The 13168-nt window shown below is 39.7% G+C and overlaps 1 pseudogene; it reads right to left on the reverse strand.

The window, feature by feature from the left end:
• Positions 1–6564: 6564 nt before the first annotated feature.
• The window catches only part of LOC139982495 (2-hydroxyacyl-CoA lyase 2-like), a 299720-nt pseudogene continuing 293116 nt past the window's right edge, over positions 6565–13168 (reverse strand).

Genomic DNA, 13168 nt, shown 5'->3' on the forward strand with positions numbered 1-13168 from the left:
CAACTTTTTTTTTTTTTTTGCTAAACTTTTTTGTTTGTTTTGGTGACGGCCCCTGGATACGACCCTGAAGTTTAATGCTTTTACGACCAGTCCGACTCGAAGCAAGAACGGATGAAGGCGAGTGGGAAGGGGTGGGTTTGCTAACATACTAACATCAGCTCAGGAATAACTTTTTAATTAGGGGAGGATACAAGATTTGCAAAATTAGTGTGGCTTGACCCTGACTCCCTGAGGTCAAACCAACTCTCACGCTGGAGGAGGTGGGGGGGGGGGGTGCTAGGGTCCTTCCCCAGAAAAATAGATTAACTCTTAGACGTCAAAGTTTACATTCTTAGGTATATTTAGGCTATAAATTAGATCTATAAGTAGATCTTCACGCCAGGATATATGTTAATAACTACTTTCAGTTAATGTGTGTGTGTGCGGGTTGAAAAGCGTTTGAGGAACCATGAATCCGAGCATGATGAAACACAAGTCGTGATTGTTTTCAAGGAAGATAACATATCAAATGCAATAATCACCTATACATGCAGCCTAAAGTTCTTGCCGCGGTAAAAATGTGTGACTTGCAGCTTCAAATCGAGGAGGATTTTGACCGTTTGTCGAGACTTATTTTCTCTGACCGTTGGTGTGTGGGGGCAAGAATACCACCAGTGACCCCGTGGGTGGGCCGCCAGTTTTTACTTATGTATTACTGGACGTCTGTTCTGCTCCGGGATGTGGAGATGCAAGCCTTGCTATTATTGTAGTTTCTGTAAGAGTCGGAGTGCCGTTTTTTTGGTCATAACGTCTTTAGTGCCGCTGGGTGGTTTACGTAAAGACACATACAGCTTAAAGTGACGAAACAACTTAAAATGGGAATATTAAGTCACCGCGACATAATATAAAGAAAACCGGCCTGAGTATAGGCCTACATAAAAATCGCAGCCGGGCGTCTGCCCGGCTGCGATTAAGTTGTATTCATACATGCAACAATTAACTTAGCCCTAGACTATAACAAGCTCTAACAAGCTAACAAGTACGCTACTAACAAGCTCTTACCTATTGGGACATTTTTTTAGCATTATAGAAAACATAATGACAGACAATAACATGAATAGCCTAGACGTTTGGGAAAACTCAGTGCTATTTTACACAATGATAAACAGGCATGAATAAAAATTACATTCAAGACTCGCCCCAAACCGCGTGTCGCCCTCTGAAAAAAAGTTAACTTTCCGTTGCTTGCAAGTGAAGTTTTCTTCTTGTCGCTGCAAAATGCAGACAGTAATGAAACGTGATACCTTGTTATTTTTAGCTGGACCTGAGCTGTCCATCGCTGCTATGTACACTGTGTTCTGTGTATTGACAGCAGCCTGTATGTATTGACTGTACACTAGTGTCTAATTACCGACGTTATATGTTTCTTTTTGCACGAGTCTTCACACCCTTTAGATGTGCTCAGACTTGATGATCTCATTACTTTACATACAGTACATTTCTTACATTTACTTCTCCCAAAATTCATTTTCTACGTTTTATATGTCCAATGACTCTATCCATAATAATTTTACCAGACAGGCTTGTCATCTACGTACCCCTTTATGCTCAACTCATCGTCGTAACCGTGCTTTTCACGTGACCCGCCCTACAGGAACCTAAACGTCACGGCCAAACGGCACTACCAAACCAGCCCACTCTGACAAACAAAACTCAAGTCAAGCGAGCCAGAAAAAAAGTAAAAACGCCCAACGACCTACAGAGACAAACCCCCATCCACCCACTGGAACATTAAAGAACCACAAAAGGACGACCAGCACGCAGCGAAACGAAACACCCCTCCCCAGCACACCAACCTCCAAAAAAGGCAGCCTCAGATAAACGGCGAAAATCGCATTGAACCTGAAGGCGAATGTCAGACTTCACCGCCTCCAGGACTGCCTGCCAACTGGCAAATTTTCCCCTAAAACTATATCACATCTTTTCCTTCAAATATTTTTTTTCTACAGCACAGACACAATTATACGGTGCAACACTGCAACAGAACAAACCGGAGGATCTATCCCATTTAATAGCAAAGCCCTGTCCTACCGACCAGGAACGGTTACCCGTTAAACGGTCGGTCCAAGTCTGAAACCACTCTCACATGCTTGAAACAAAGGTAGAAATGCCACAAAACATGAGCAGTACTTTCAAGGCTGTCGTAATAATCGTAGTCTTACTTCCCGCTCATTGTAGAATGAGCTTCCCGTATTTTTTTTTTTAAGTTAAAGGATGTGACGACTCGCGCACAAAGAAACGTCTCATGACGGTAATCTGACCTAGTTTCGAATGAGGTGTAACAGAAGTGTTAGAAACCACCGTCGATCCCAGAAAATATATACACACACAGCTTACTACCGTCGGTAATTAGACACTAGTGTACAGTCTATACATACAGCTACGGTCAATACCCACAACACATGTAGTATGCATAGCAGCGATGGACATCGCAGGTCCAGCTAAAGATAACAAGGTATCACGTTTCTGCATTCTGCATTTTGTAGCGACAATAAGAAAACTTCACTTGCAAGCAACGGAAAGTTAACTATTTCATAGCGCGACACTCGGTGTGGGGCAAGTCTTCAATGCTTTTAAATACCCAAACCCTAACAAAATAAAATTAAAACAAGAAATCGTTTTTAGACGGTAAAAAATATGCAATTTATGAAAGCTTTCTGCGTTAATTTATACAGTCGTGAAAGGGTTGTGACACTCATTAACATTAACAAACGAATAAATTATGTTTTTGGTTTTTATGTTGTGCTGCTGACTTTCTGTATTAATTCATACCGTCGTAAAAGTTATATGAAAACATCCAGCGTTAATTTATACTGTCGTAAAAGTTTGTTGACAGTAATTAATATTAACAAACGAATAAATTAACGTTGGATTCTTAAATTGCAACTGATATTTTTCCTGCACGCTTCCTGTATTTAATTTTTTTTTATGACACTCACGACCGATTTATACCGACTTAAATGTTTGATGACATTCATTGAAATTTTTGTATATATATGTATGTATGTATGTATGTATATGTATGTATATATATATATATATAGATATATATGTATAGAATATGTATATATAAAAAATAGGGCATTATAAATCACAATATACAAACTCGTCTCACTATACATTCCGTCATTCAAATTATTGGCACGCTCGTACTTTCTTTTTCAAGTTAGTCGTTTCTAGCTAAAGAACTTTCAGGTAAGTTATTGATGCTCATTTTCTCTTTTTTTTTGTGGTTGTAATCATGTTTACTGGCAAGTCGATTACTTTTTCACAATTATTAAAAGCAAATCTAGCTTCAGTGATCATAGCCAATGTTCGCCTTTCAATAGCAATAACACAGAGAGAGGACAGTCTAGGGGCAAGTCAGGAGAATGTAAAAAGAATTAATTTCATGAACTCGCAGCCTGCAGATCATGTCAGAAACAGTGTTTACAGCTCAGTGGCTCCCTCTCTCTCTCACCTTTTCGTAGACGTCCTGAAGTTGCTTGGCATCAATAAGTGATATTTGTGCCAGATATTGTTGTAGGAAAAAGAAATATGAACACGACGGTTGTGTGCGTTTGATTTGATTATGTTTTTACGTATATGGTATAAGCAGAAATGCCCAAATGATAGTCTCGTATCATTTGGAAATTTATCAATTTTTTTTAACCTAGCACGGCGAAACGACAACATGGAGACGGTAAACATTCAGTTGGCTTTACTGATCCTCGCGTCCAGTGTCCAGGGGGAACCTTGTCCGCAAACCTGTCGGTGCACTTACGGTAGTATCTTCTGTGACGGAGACAGAGACAACATCACTACTATCTTTCCGATAAACCAATTCTATTCTTGGCCAAGCTCGCTTTTAGTGTCTAATACGGACATTCCAGGTCTTCAGTCAGGACAGATTGTCCTTCCATTTATGCCCAATCTTCTCTCGTTGAACCTTCCCCACAATCAAATTTGGGCTGTGAATGTATCGCTGGTTGGAAACAATTCACACATCTCCTATCTGAGTCTAACGCACAACAACTTGACAAGGATTCCGACGGAATTGCTGCAAGTTCTAGAAGATCTGGAGAGTGTTTACTTAGGTTGGAATCAAATCGTGTCAGTGCCACCGTTCGCTTTCCACATGAACATGAAACTTCTCTCTCTGTCCTTGACGTACAACAAGATACATACAACCACACCTGACTCATTCAGAGGGTTGGAACAGTTAAGAGAGTTACAACTGTTTGGTAATATCTTAAGCGATTTTCCTCTTGATGAACTTATACAAGGTTCACTTACAAACTTAACGAGTCTACATCTCCACGAGAATGTTATGTCCAACATAATATTAAAGGTTAATGAATCATGCTTTTCTTCAAGTTTGCTGAGAGTCATTTCCTTCAACTTCAACAGGCTTAATCGTTTAGACAAAAATGCATTCTGTGCTTTTAGAAACCTTAACTCTTTCTCTGCTCGTGATAACACCATACTTGAAGTAGATGATTTGCTGTTTGGAAGTGAACCACATCAGAGGTTTTGACTTTGCGCAATAATTCCTTAAGTGAAATTCCTACGCAACTACTACTGCATTTACCTGACCTGCGTTTGTTATCGTTACGCGCGAACAAAATCACGTATGTGCCGAAAAATGCTCTCGTAAGTAACGATCGCTTAGCTACCGTTTCTTTGTCACATAACTGGATAGTTTCGCTAGACATTTCATCCCTCCAAGGACTAAATAGTCTTGACCTGCTTGATCTGCAAGGAAACAACTTGACCAGATTACCCGAGGGGATATTTGACCCTGTCGGGGACTTCGGCATCGACTTGCGTGATAATCCTTGGTATTGCGATTGCAAAATTATATTCCTTAAGACCTGGATCTTGAGAAGTCAATATTTTCGACATGAAATGTTATGCACTAATCCGATCGAATATCGTGGTATAGATGTGAACGCGTTACCGTTTATTCCATGCGTAGCGACGACCAGTAGGCCTACTGTAGTCATGGATACGTCGGTTGCTTTAGTAACAGGGAGCTTAGCAAACGACGCACACTATAATAACAGTTCATCAGGCCCTTTATATTTTGCTGTATGTTTTGTTATGTTCCTATTCTTTTCGGTCAGAATTGAATAGTAAGTATTCAAACACATATCTTCTACAATACGTAGATACTAAAGGAAAACATATAAATTGTGTTTGCTCATGTTTCGGTGTCGAGGACTTCAGCATCAATTTGCATGATAACCCTTGGTTTTGCGATTGCAAAATTATATTCCTTAAGACCAGGCAACCGATACTCATAGCTAGTACAGTAACTACTGTTCATGTTCCACAACCGTGCATCAGTTACTACTGCGCTGTGTTCGTAACACGGTAACAGCTGTTACAGGTGGCACAGTAATTACTGCAAAGCTGTAACACGTTCCCATTTAAGACAAAGAACTGCGCGACTGGACAAGGAGTCTATGAGTATTTGACGTGGTAAACTATTACTTTATAAAGGCCTATTTAGACGTGGAGCTACCCATAAGGCTAATCTAGGTTCCCCCTCCCCCACACTAGGTCCCATTTTGTGTATCTGTTTTGTATCTATTTGAGACTTGCACACAATCACCTGTCCGTGAAGAATGTTTCAATCAAATGGATTTACTAATACGATTTTAGAAAAAAGGTTAGGCTATTATCTGAATCTCGCATGCAGTATCAAACTAGGGAGTAGTCTTCGTTACCCGCTGCCGCGCTTTTTCACCTTCGGACTAGTAGTTCAACGTGTAACAGCTTTGCAGTAATTACTGTGCCACTTGTAACACAATATTTTTTTGGGTAAAATTACTCATGTTTTTGATCCAATAAACTTTTTCTTAATTCATTGTAAATAGTATATTTTCAGCTGTAAATTAACTAATAGCTACCCCGGTTGCAACGATTTTTTAGTTAGAATGAAATACATTTTGAGGGTTGAAAATTACATTGAGTCAGAAAGGAACAGCTCACGAAATAAACGACTAAGATATAGGAAACTCAGAGCATGTTTATCATACTCTATGCCAATGGCTGATAATTAAATTACACACCGTCTTTTGTTGGCTTCGGTCGTTAAATTAACCCCTAGTATGCCTAATCTATGTTGTCATACCATTAATCGATTAAAATTGATTATTGTTTACAATGTTATGCATTCATTACTTTACAATAAAATTATATAACAATATGATAGATGTTATTACCACCGTACTGTACTACAAATCACGTGAATAAATGATGGGGGCAAAAACATGAAAAAACATTTCATTTGGAATGATGATATCAATTGAATATCCAAGAAAAATTGTAATATTTCTAAAGGTCTTAGTCACCCTTATCTTTTGTATTTTTTTTTTATTGTACACTTGTTTAGTACAGCAGTTATACTGTTCTAAGATTCAACCGTTATTCGTCTTACAGAACACGAGTCTATCTCGATGGCATGTTTATGGTATTGTCACTGGTAGCCCATTTCAACCTCGGTTTTGTTTTCTACGTTTGTCCTCGTGAGACAGAATCTGGCCTTTTTTAAATATAACCAAAGCCTAACAAACTGACACGTGAAAAAACAGAAAATCGTTATGAGACGGTTAAAATTATGCCGTTTTTAAAAGCTATCTGCGTTAATTTATACAGTCGTGAATGGTTGTGACACTCATTAACAGTAACAAACGAATAAATTATCACTGACAATTTGCTTATAGGCTTACTTTGCTCTGTTAACTTCCTGTATTAACTCATACCGTCGTAAAGTTTTGATGACAATACGTCACGAAATAAAGCCCATCGTAAAACATAAAAATGCTTCATTTAAGTTATTGCCAGGCTTGCACCTTCATTTTATATTTAAGCAAAGAAATATACCTTCGGGGGTTTTCCCAATTAAATTGCAATTAAATAGAAATAAAAGTATAGTCACCTTATAACTATAGAAATGCCATCACAAAAATAAAACGATGTTCACTGAATTGATAAACACACAGCCCGAATCGCGCTGTCATCGGCTCTGGAATGAGTTGCTATGTTTTACCACTGTTACGAGGGCCCATTGTAGCCTAACGCTAATCACTGCTAGTGAGGAACCTAATGTTATAATATAGAAAGTATTTGAAATTGCCTACGTGATAAATCAATATTTGAGAACTTAGGTCGGGTTACCGTGTCAGATATCGATACCAAGATTGATTCTACACTTCCATTCAGAAGTTTGAAGAGGACTTTGCTGTGAATACAGTTTTTCAGTCTTTATTTCGGAGAAGGTGAAGAATTTCTGTCTCTGTTGAGGAAGTTCGTTACGCCAGGAGTTGGTGGCTATAAAGCTGATTTTGGACTGACTCTGGTAATATTTAGTCGGCGAGAAGTTCAACTTGTGCTTCACTCGATTGTGGCTGGAAGTCCGTCTTCTATTTTGGAGCATCGCCGGAAAGAAGGTGACTGCTGTTTCTGGGATCGCGAGAAACTTCGCCGAGGACCAGTGAATTTCGCGGTACAACGGACCGAGAATCGTCGTCATCAAGGTCGTGGCCGCTGAGGGATATCGCCGTTGGAAGAGACCAGCGTGTTTTAAAGTGTGTCCTATCTTGTTAAGTTTGTGAGTAATTTTCTATATATTTGTAATTACCACTTATTGTTGTTGATTCAAACTCCATTGTTCAATATAGTTTACGTTCTCATTCAAATTCTCTAGACTCGTCAATTTGTCTGTGTTCCTTACAGAAACGAACCCAGGCTTGTGTCTCGTTAAAAATTAATTATCGAGACCTCTCGCATTCAAACGTAACACTACCAATAGTACCGCTGGCAGCCCTTACAACCTTCTCTAATTTAAACGAAGAATCCTTTGTAAGCAGCCCGTAAAAACAAATAATACTAAAAGTCAGCACGCTTTGTATCACTGACTGGTAAAAAAGTACAAGAATAGTGTTGTCGACATTAAAATATTTCAGTTTACATAAAAAGTACAATCGTTGGCAAGCTTTTGATCTAATTGCATCAACCTGGTTTTTGAAGTTAAGTTTACAGTCAATGGAAGTACCTAGATATTTATAGTGGTGCACCTTTTCGACAATCTCCTCATTAACCCTGATTTGAGCATGATCATGTGGCTGTTTTCTGAAGTCAAATACTATCTCCTTAGTTTTTTTGCCATTCAATTTGAGGTAGTTTTGGTTGCACCAAGTAACACAATCTTCGATTTCCTTCTCATACGGAGCAACGACATCATTGTGCAGGTAACCGGTTATCACGGTATCATCAGCATATTTAATAATAGAACAGACATCGTGTTTACTTCTGCAATCGTTAGTGTATAAGCAGAAAGGGACAGGAGATAGATAGCATCCCTGAGGGGCACCAGTACTAACGGATCGAACATCAGAGCAAATGCCATTTAATTTAACAAACTGTGGTCTGTCTCTTAAATAGTTTAAGATCCACAACAGTAACCTGCAATTTACACCAATAGCTAACAGTTTATTAATTAATAAGTGCGGCTGAATGGAGTTGAAGGCACTTGAAAAGTCAACAAAGAAAGAAAGAAAGAAAATAAACTAGAGCACCAATGGTGCAGAAGCTCATACCTTTTCGAGCTTAAAAATGTAGGGCCCACAAAACTTTATGGCCCACCAAATTTCAGATTCCTCCAATTTTGGGCCTAGAGGGATAACCCCCCCCCCCCTCCGTTAGCAGCATCCTGGCCACACCACTGGCTATAATTCCTATTTTCCCCCTTTAAATCCTATTTTACCCACTCTCTCAAACAATACCACTGACCTACCCTATTTAACTTTCTCCCCTCTACCTGAGCAGACATAACTCCTTCCCAAAATTTTGGCTGGCTACCTACATACCTCAGGCTCAAAGACTTCTAAGAATCGGCAAGTGCTGATTGGCTATAGGGCTCTCATGCTTACAGTTCAACAGTTAATAACAACTCCCAATACTGCTTTAATACCACTAACAGCCTCTGCAGAGCTTAACCACAAATGTAAACAAACACTGCAGAGACTGGGAGACAAATTAAAGGAGCTTTGGAAAAAGGTGAAGGCTCAGATTTTTCTAAAAGATGGGGATTAATTGTAATTAAATAACTTTTGACCAAAAATTATTAGGCATCACCTTATTCATACACAATCCAACAATCATCAGTTCAACTTTGAATATGATCCATCAAAATCTTGAGGAGATTGAGATATTTGAAAATATTACAAAGAATGACCCCCGATGACCCCCTAAATAACATTTGACCTCAATTTTCCGAACACCCCTCGTAACCCTCATCCCGAGGAACGTTGTGACTAAGTTTCATTATAACTGGCCATACACTGTACGAACGGAAGCAATTTGAAAATATAGGGCCGCGGCCCGGGCCAAAAAGACCCCTAGTTGATCTTTGATCTCAAATTCATGAACACCCTGAAGGTAAAACTTCCATAGTACTATCGTGACAAACCCTCAACATTGTACCATGGAATCTGTAGGAGAAGAAGCATTTTGCGTATTTCCACAAAATGGCCCATTTCGGCCCACAGGTGACCTTTGACCCCAAATTTCGGACCATCTCTGATGGCCCTATACCCAATGGTCCTCGTGTCCAAGTTTCATGAAATTCCATCAAACACTGTGCGAGTGGGAGCGGTTTTACCAATTGTTGACGGATAGAGTGATAGACGCCGCACTGTAACAATAGCTCACACCAGCATGCTGGTATGAGCTAAAAAACAGAATTTGTGGTAAAGAGAAACCAAGAATGCAATGAAAGAGAATCTACAGTCTCGAGTCGACCCTGTGTGTTTCAACGCAACCTTTTTGGGCTATCGTGCTTTTCCCTCTAATTCTTAAAACAGTTTCCTCTCACTCAAAAGCGAGCATCTAGTTAGCAAACAAGAAAACCAAGAGGTTTTGAGATTCCTTGGCATCTACAGTAAATATTACTGTAGGTTCATTGTGTACACTTGGTTCCGACCTTTTATGAATATTAATGTAGCATCAACACAAATGTTGTTCCTTGCTATCAGCTCAAGTTTGATGAACAAATTGATATTTTAAAGAATTTGCTTTAAGCTCTACCACTCATTAATATTCATGCCCCCTCATTAATAGTATTGGGGTAGAATTCCGACTTGCAGCTGGAAGGTTAGGGGGTTCGACTCCTGGCCGGGTCATACTGAAGATTTGTTGAAAATCACTCTAAGCCCCGCCCTCTCATTAATATTCATGATATTAGCACCAAAATAAATAGGGATCGTCTACTCATGATGGGTAACCTATGTACCAAGAATGAGATCAATCCACCTTGGGATTGCTGAGAAAACCTAATTTCAAGCTTTTTTGCGAAAAACAACACTTAGCCCCGCCCCTCATGAATAATAATGAGATTGGACAAACTGTCACCATATTCATATAGAGGACTTTCCTCTTGTACCACCAAACCAAGTTCCATGAAAATTTAACTTACGGTTGCGAAGATATTGACATTTGTTGAAAATCACTCTAAGCCCCGCCCACTCATTAATATTCATGATATTAGCACCAAAATAAATAGGGATCGTCTACTCATGATGGGTAACCTATGTACCAAGAATGAGATCAATCCACCTTGGGATTGCTGAGAAAACCTAATTTCAAGCTTTTTTGCGAAAAACAACACTTAGCCCCGCCCCTCATGAATAATAATGAGATTGGACAAACTGTCACCATATTCATATAGAGGACTTTCCTCTTGTACCACCAAACCAAGTTCCATGAAAATTTAACTTACGGTTGCGAAGATATTGACATTTGTTGAAAATCACTCTAAGCCCCGCCCACTCATTAATATTCATGATATTAGCACCAAAATAAATAGGGATCGTCTACTCATGATGGGTAACCTATGTACCAAGAATGAGATCAATCTACCTTGGGATTGCTGAGAAAACCTAATTTCAAGCTTGGCGTCACACACACACAGACACACACACACACATACGCACGCACACACACACATACACACATACACACGCAGTCATGACCGCATAGATTCCTACGGCTACCGCCAAGGAATCAAAAACCTCCAGATAGATCCGGCAAGCAGGTCAGCCCTACTCGACTGCTTTAATCTAATCCCTTTAATCTAATCCCTCACACCGATAGAGAGCCTTCCCTGAAGTCTGTTTTGCCGATCAAACAATTGACCAGAGCCGGTTTGTTGCTTTTGCTGTCCTCTTTGGCCTTCATTAGTATTTCCCTGATTCCTTCTGTTGTCTCCTCGCTGAGACGGTAACCAGTACCGCCGTAGCCTATTGCGACTTTGTCATAGTCGCAGAACTGTAGAGGGCGACGAAAGAAGAACAAACATATATTCAAGAGCTTTCTGATCAGAAAGGTATGTTAAAAACAAAACTTTGCAAAGGATGTGTTTAATTGTATAATACAGTGCTGGTGAAATTTACTTTACCACCTCACAAAGACTGCTATGTACGTAACGTTGAGTGGCTTGACTGGTCTGTTAACAAATTGCTATCGGTAAATATTTTCAAAACTTGTGTCTTCTCTTTGACCAGCTGATCGGCATATCGACCACTGGCTATTAATCAAAATCCAAACTGAGGCTAAAGAAATGGGTTGTTTAGGGCAGATTAATGAATCGTCGCAAGTAACAAGAAGTGGCTTTGTTGTGCCAAAAAAAAATGTTCAATATCGGTTTGCTGTTATCAGCAACGAGGCTAAATTTTACTAAAAGATACCGATACGCCATCACTGATGCAAATATCGGTGCATACCGACACAACACAATCATGGTTCTCATAGGCGTAGGAGGCGGGGGGACTGGGGGGGCTGCAGCCCCCCAACCAATCGGGCAATATGCTGTGAATTTTTTGGGCACCTACTGAAAGAAAAGTAATTTGCACTGTGTTTTTCAATGGTTAAACTTATATTATTATTATTATCATTATTATTGTAACGACTTCCCCAATAATTATAACCAATATGGAAGGGTATTAACATGGCAAATGATTGTATGTTATTTGCATGAGATGTTATAACCGATACATGCCCTAATGATATGCACATTAACATGATGAACACCAACCATTCTTCAAGGAAATCTCTACCTCCCCCCACTCCCTGCAAGTTTATGAATGATGAAATATCAATGTCTTTTTTCTCCCCTTGCCAAACTGTTTCAAAGACAAAACCAGGATGATAATACTGAGAGTGAACTCACCGTCAAGTCACAAGCCACCCTGGTGCTGAAGATCTTTTCTTGGTCTCGTACGATCTGAGTCCAGCAGGCGTCGTTACCGACCACCGCTATCACCGGTATCTTATGTCTACTGAAGGTGTCAAACTCGGCCACGCTGTACCCCAGGGTCCCGTCCCCGTAGATGATCCAGACCTCGCAGTCTGGTCGACACAACTTGGCACCGAGAGCGAAACCGCCTCCGACTCCCAGAGTGCCGAAGGCTCCCGGGTCCAGCCACTTCAAGGGTCCACGGGGTCTAGAGGGAAGGACGGTTAAACGATTTAGGGATACAAAGATTTAGGAATGAAGTAAAACAGAGAATATTATACAAATACTAAACCATTACAAACAGGATATCTATGATTGGCTGTTGCTATTGGTTACCGCTTGCGAGAAGATATGAACCCACGTATTATTTGCCGTTTTGTCACTCTGGCAAGCTATTGATGGAATCGAAGTAACAGCGTAACATTTTGTGGTTAATAATTCATGCATCACTTGTGTTGGGAAAACATGATGTAACTTTCATCAGCTCTGTTTGGACTAATGTTACATAATGTAAGAAGGACAACCTTTATAGATCACTGGAATACAATACTCAAGACTGTATTGTTGAAATAATAAGTATATTTTTCACCATTCAAACCAAGGCTGCGTGCATGCAGCTGTTTAATTCAGTGAGAGACGTTTTTATTAGACTGTTCACACCTCTCAACCCACCTCACCTCAAGAAACTACCCCATTTGAAGATGTTAACTGTACTATCAAATGTGTACTCCTAAGTAGACTTCATAAGCTGAAGTCCACCTCATCCCCATCTACAAAATAAAGTAACTCCTCTAAGTGTTAACTGTTCTACCTATAACATCAAAGCAAATACTGTTGTGACAATGATTT

Source organism: Apostichopus japonicus, chromosome 16 (genome assembly GCF_037975245.1).
Source record: "Apostichopus japonicus isolate 1M-3 chromosome 16, ASM3797524v1, whole genome shotgun sequence".
In the NCBI taxonomy this organism is placed as follows: domain Eukaryota; kingdom Metazoa; phylum Echinodermata; class Holothuroidea; order Aspidochirotida; family Stichopodidae; genus Apostichopus; species Apostichopus japonicus.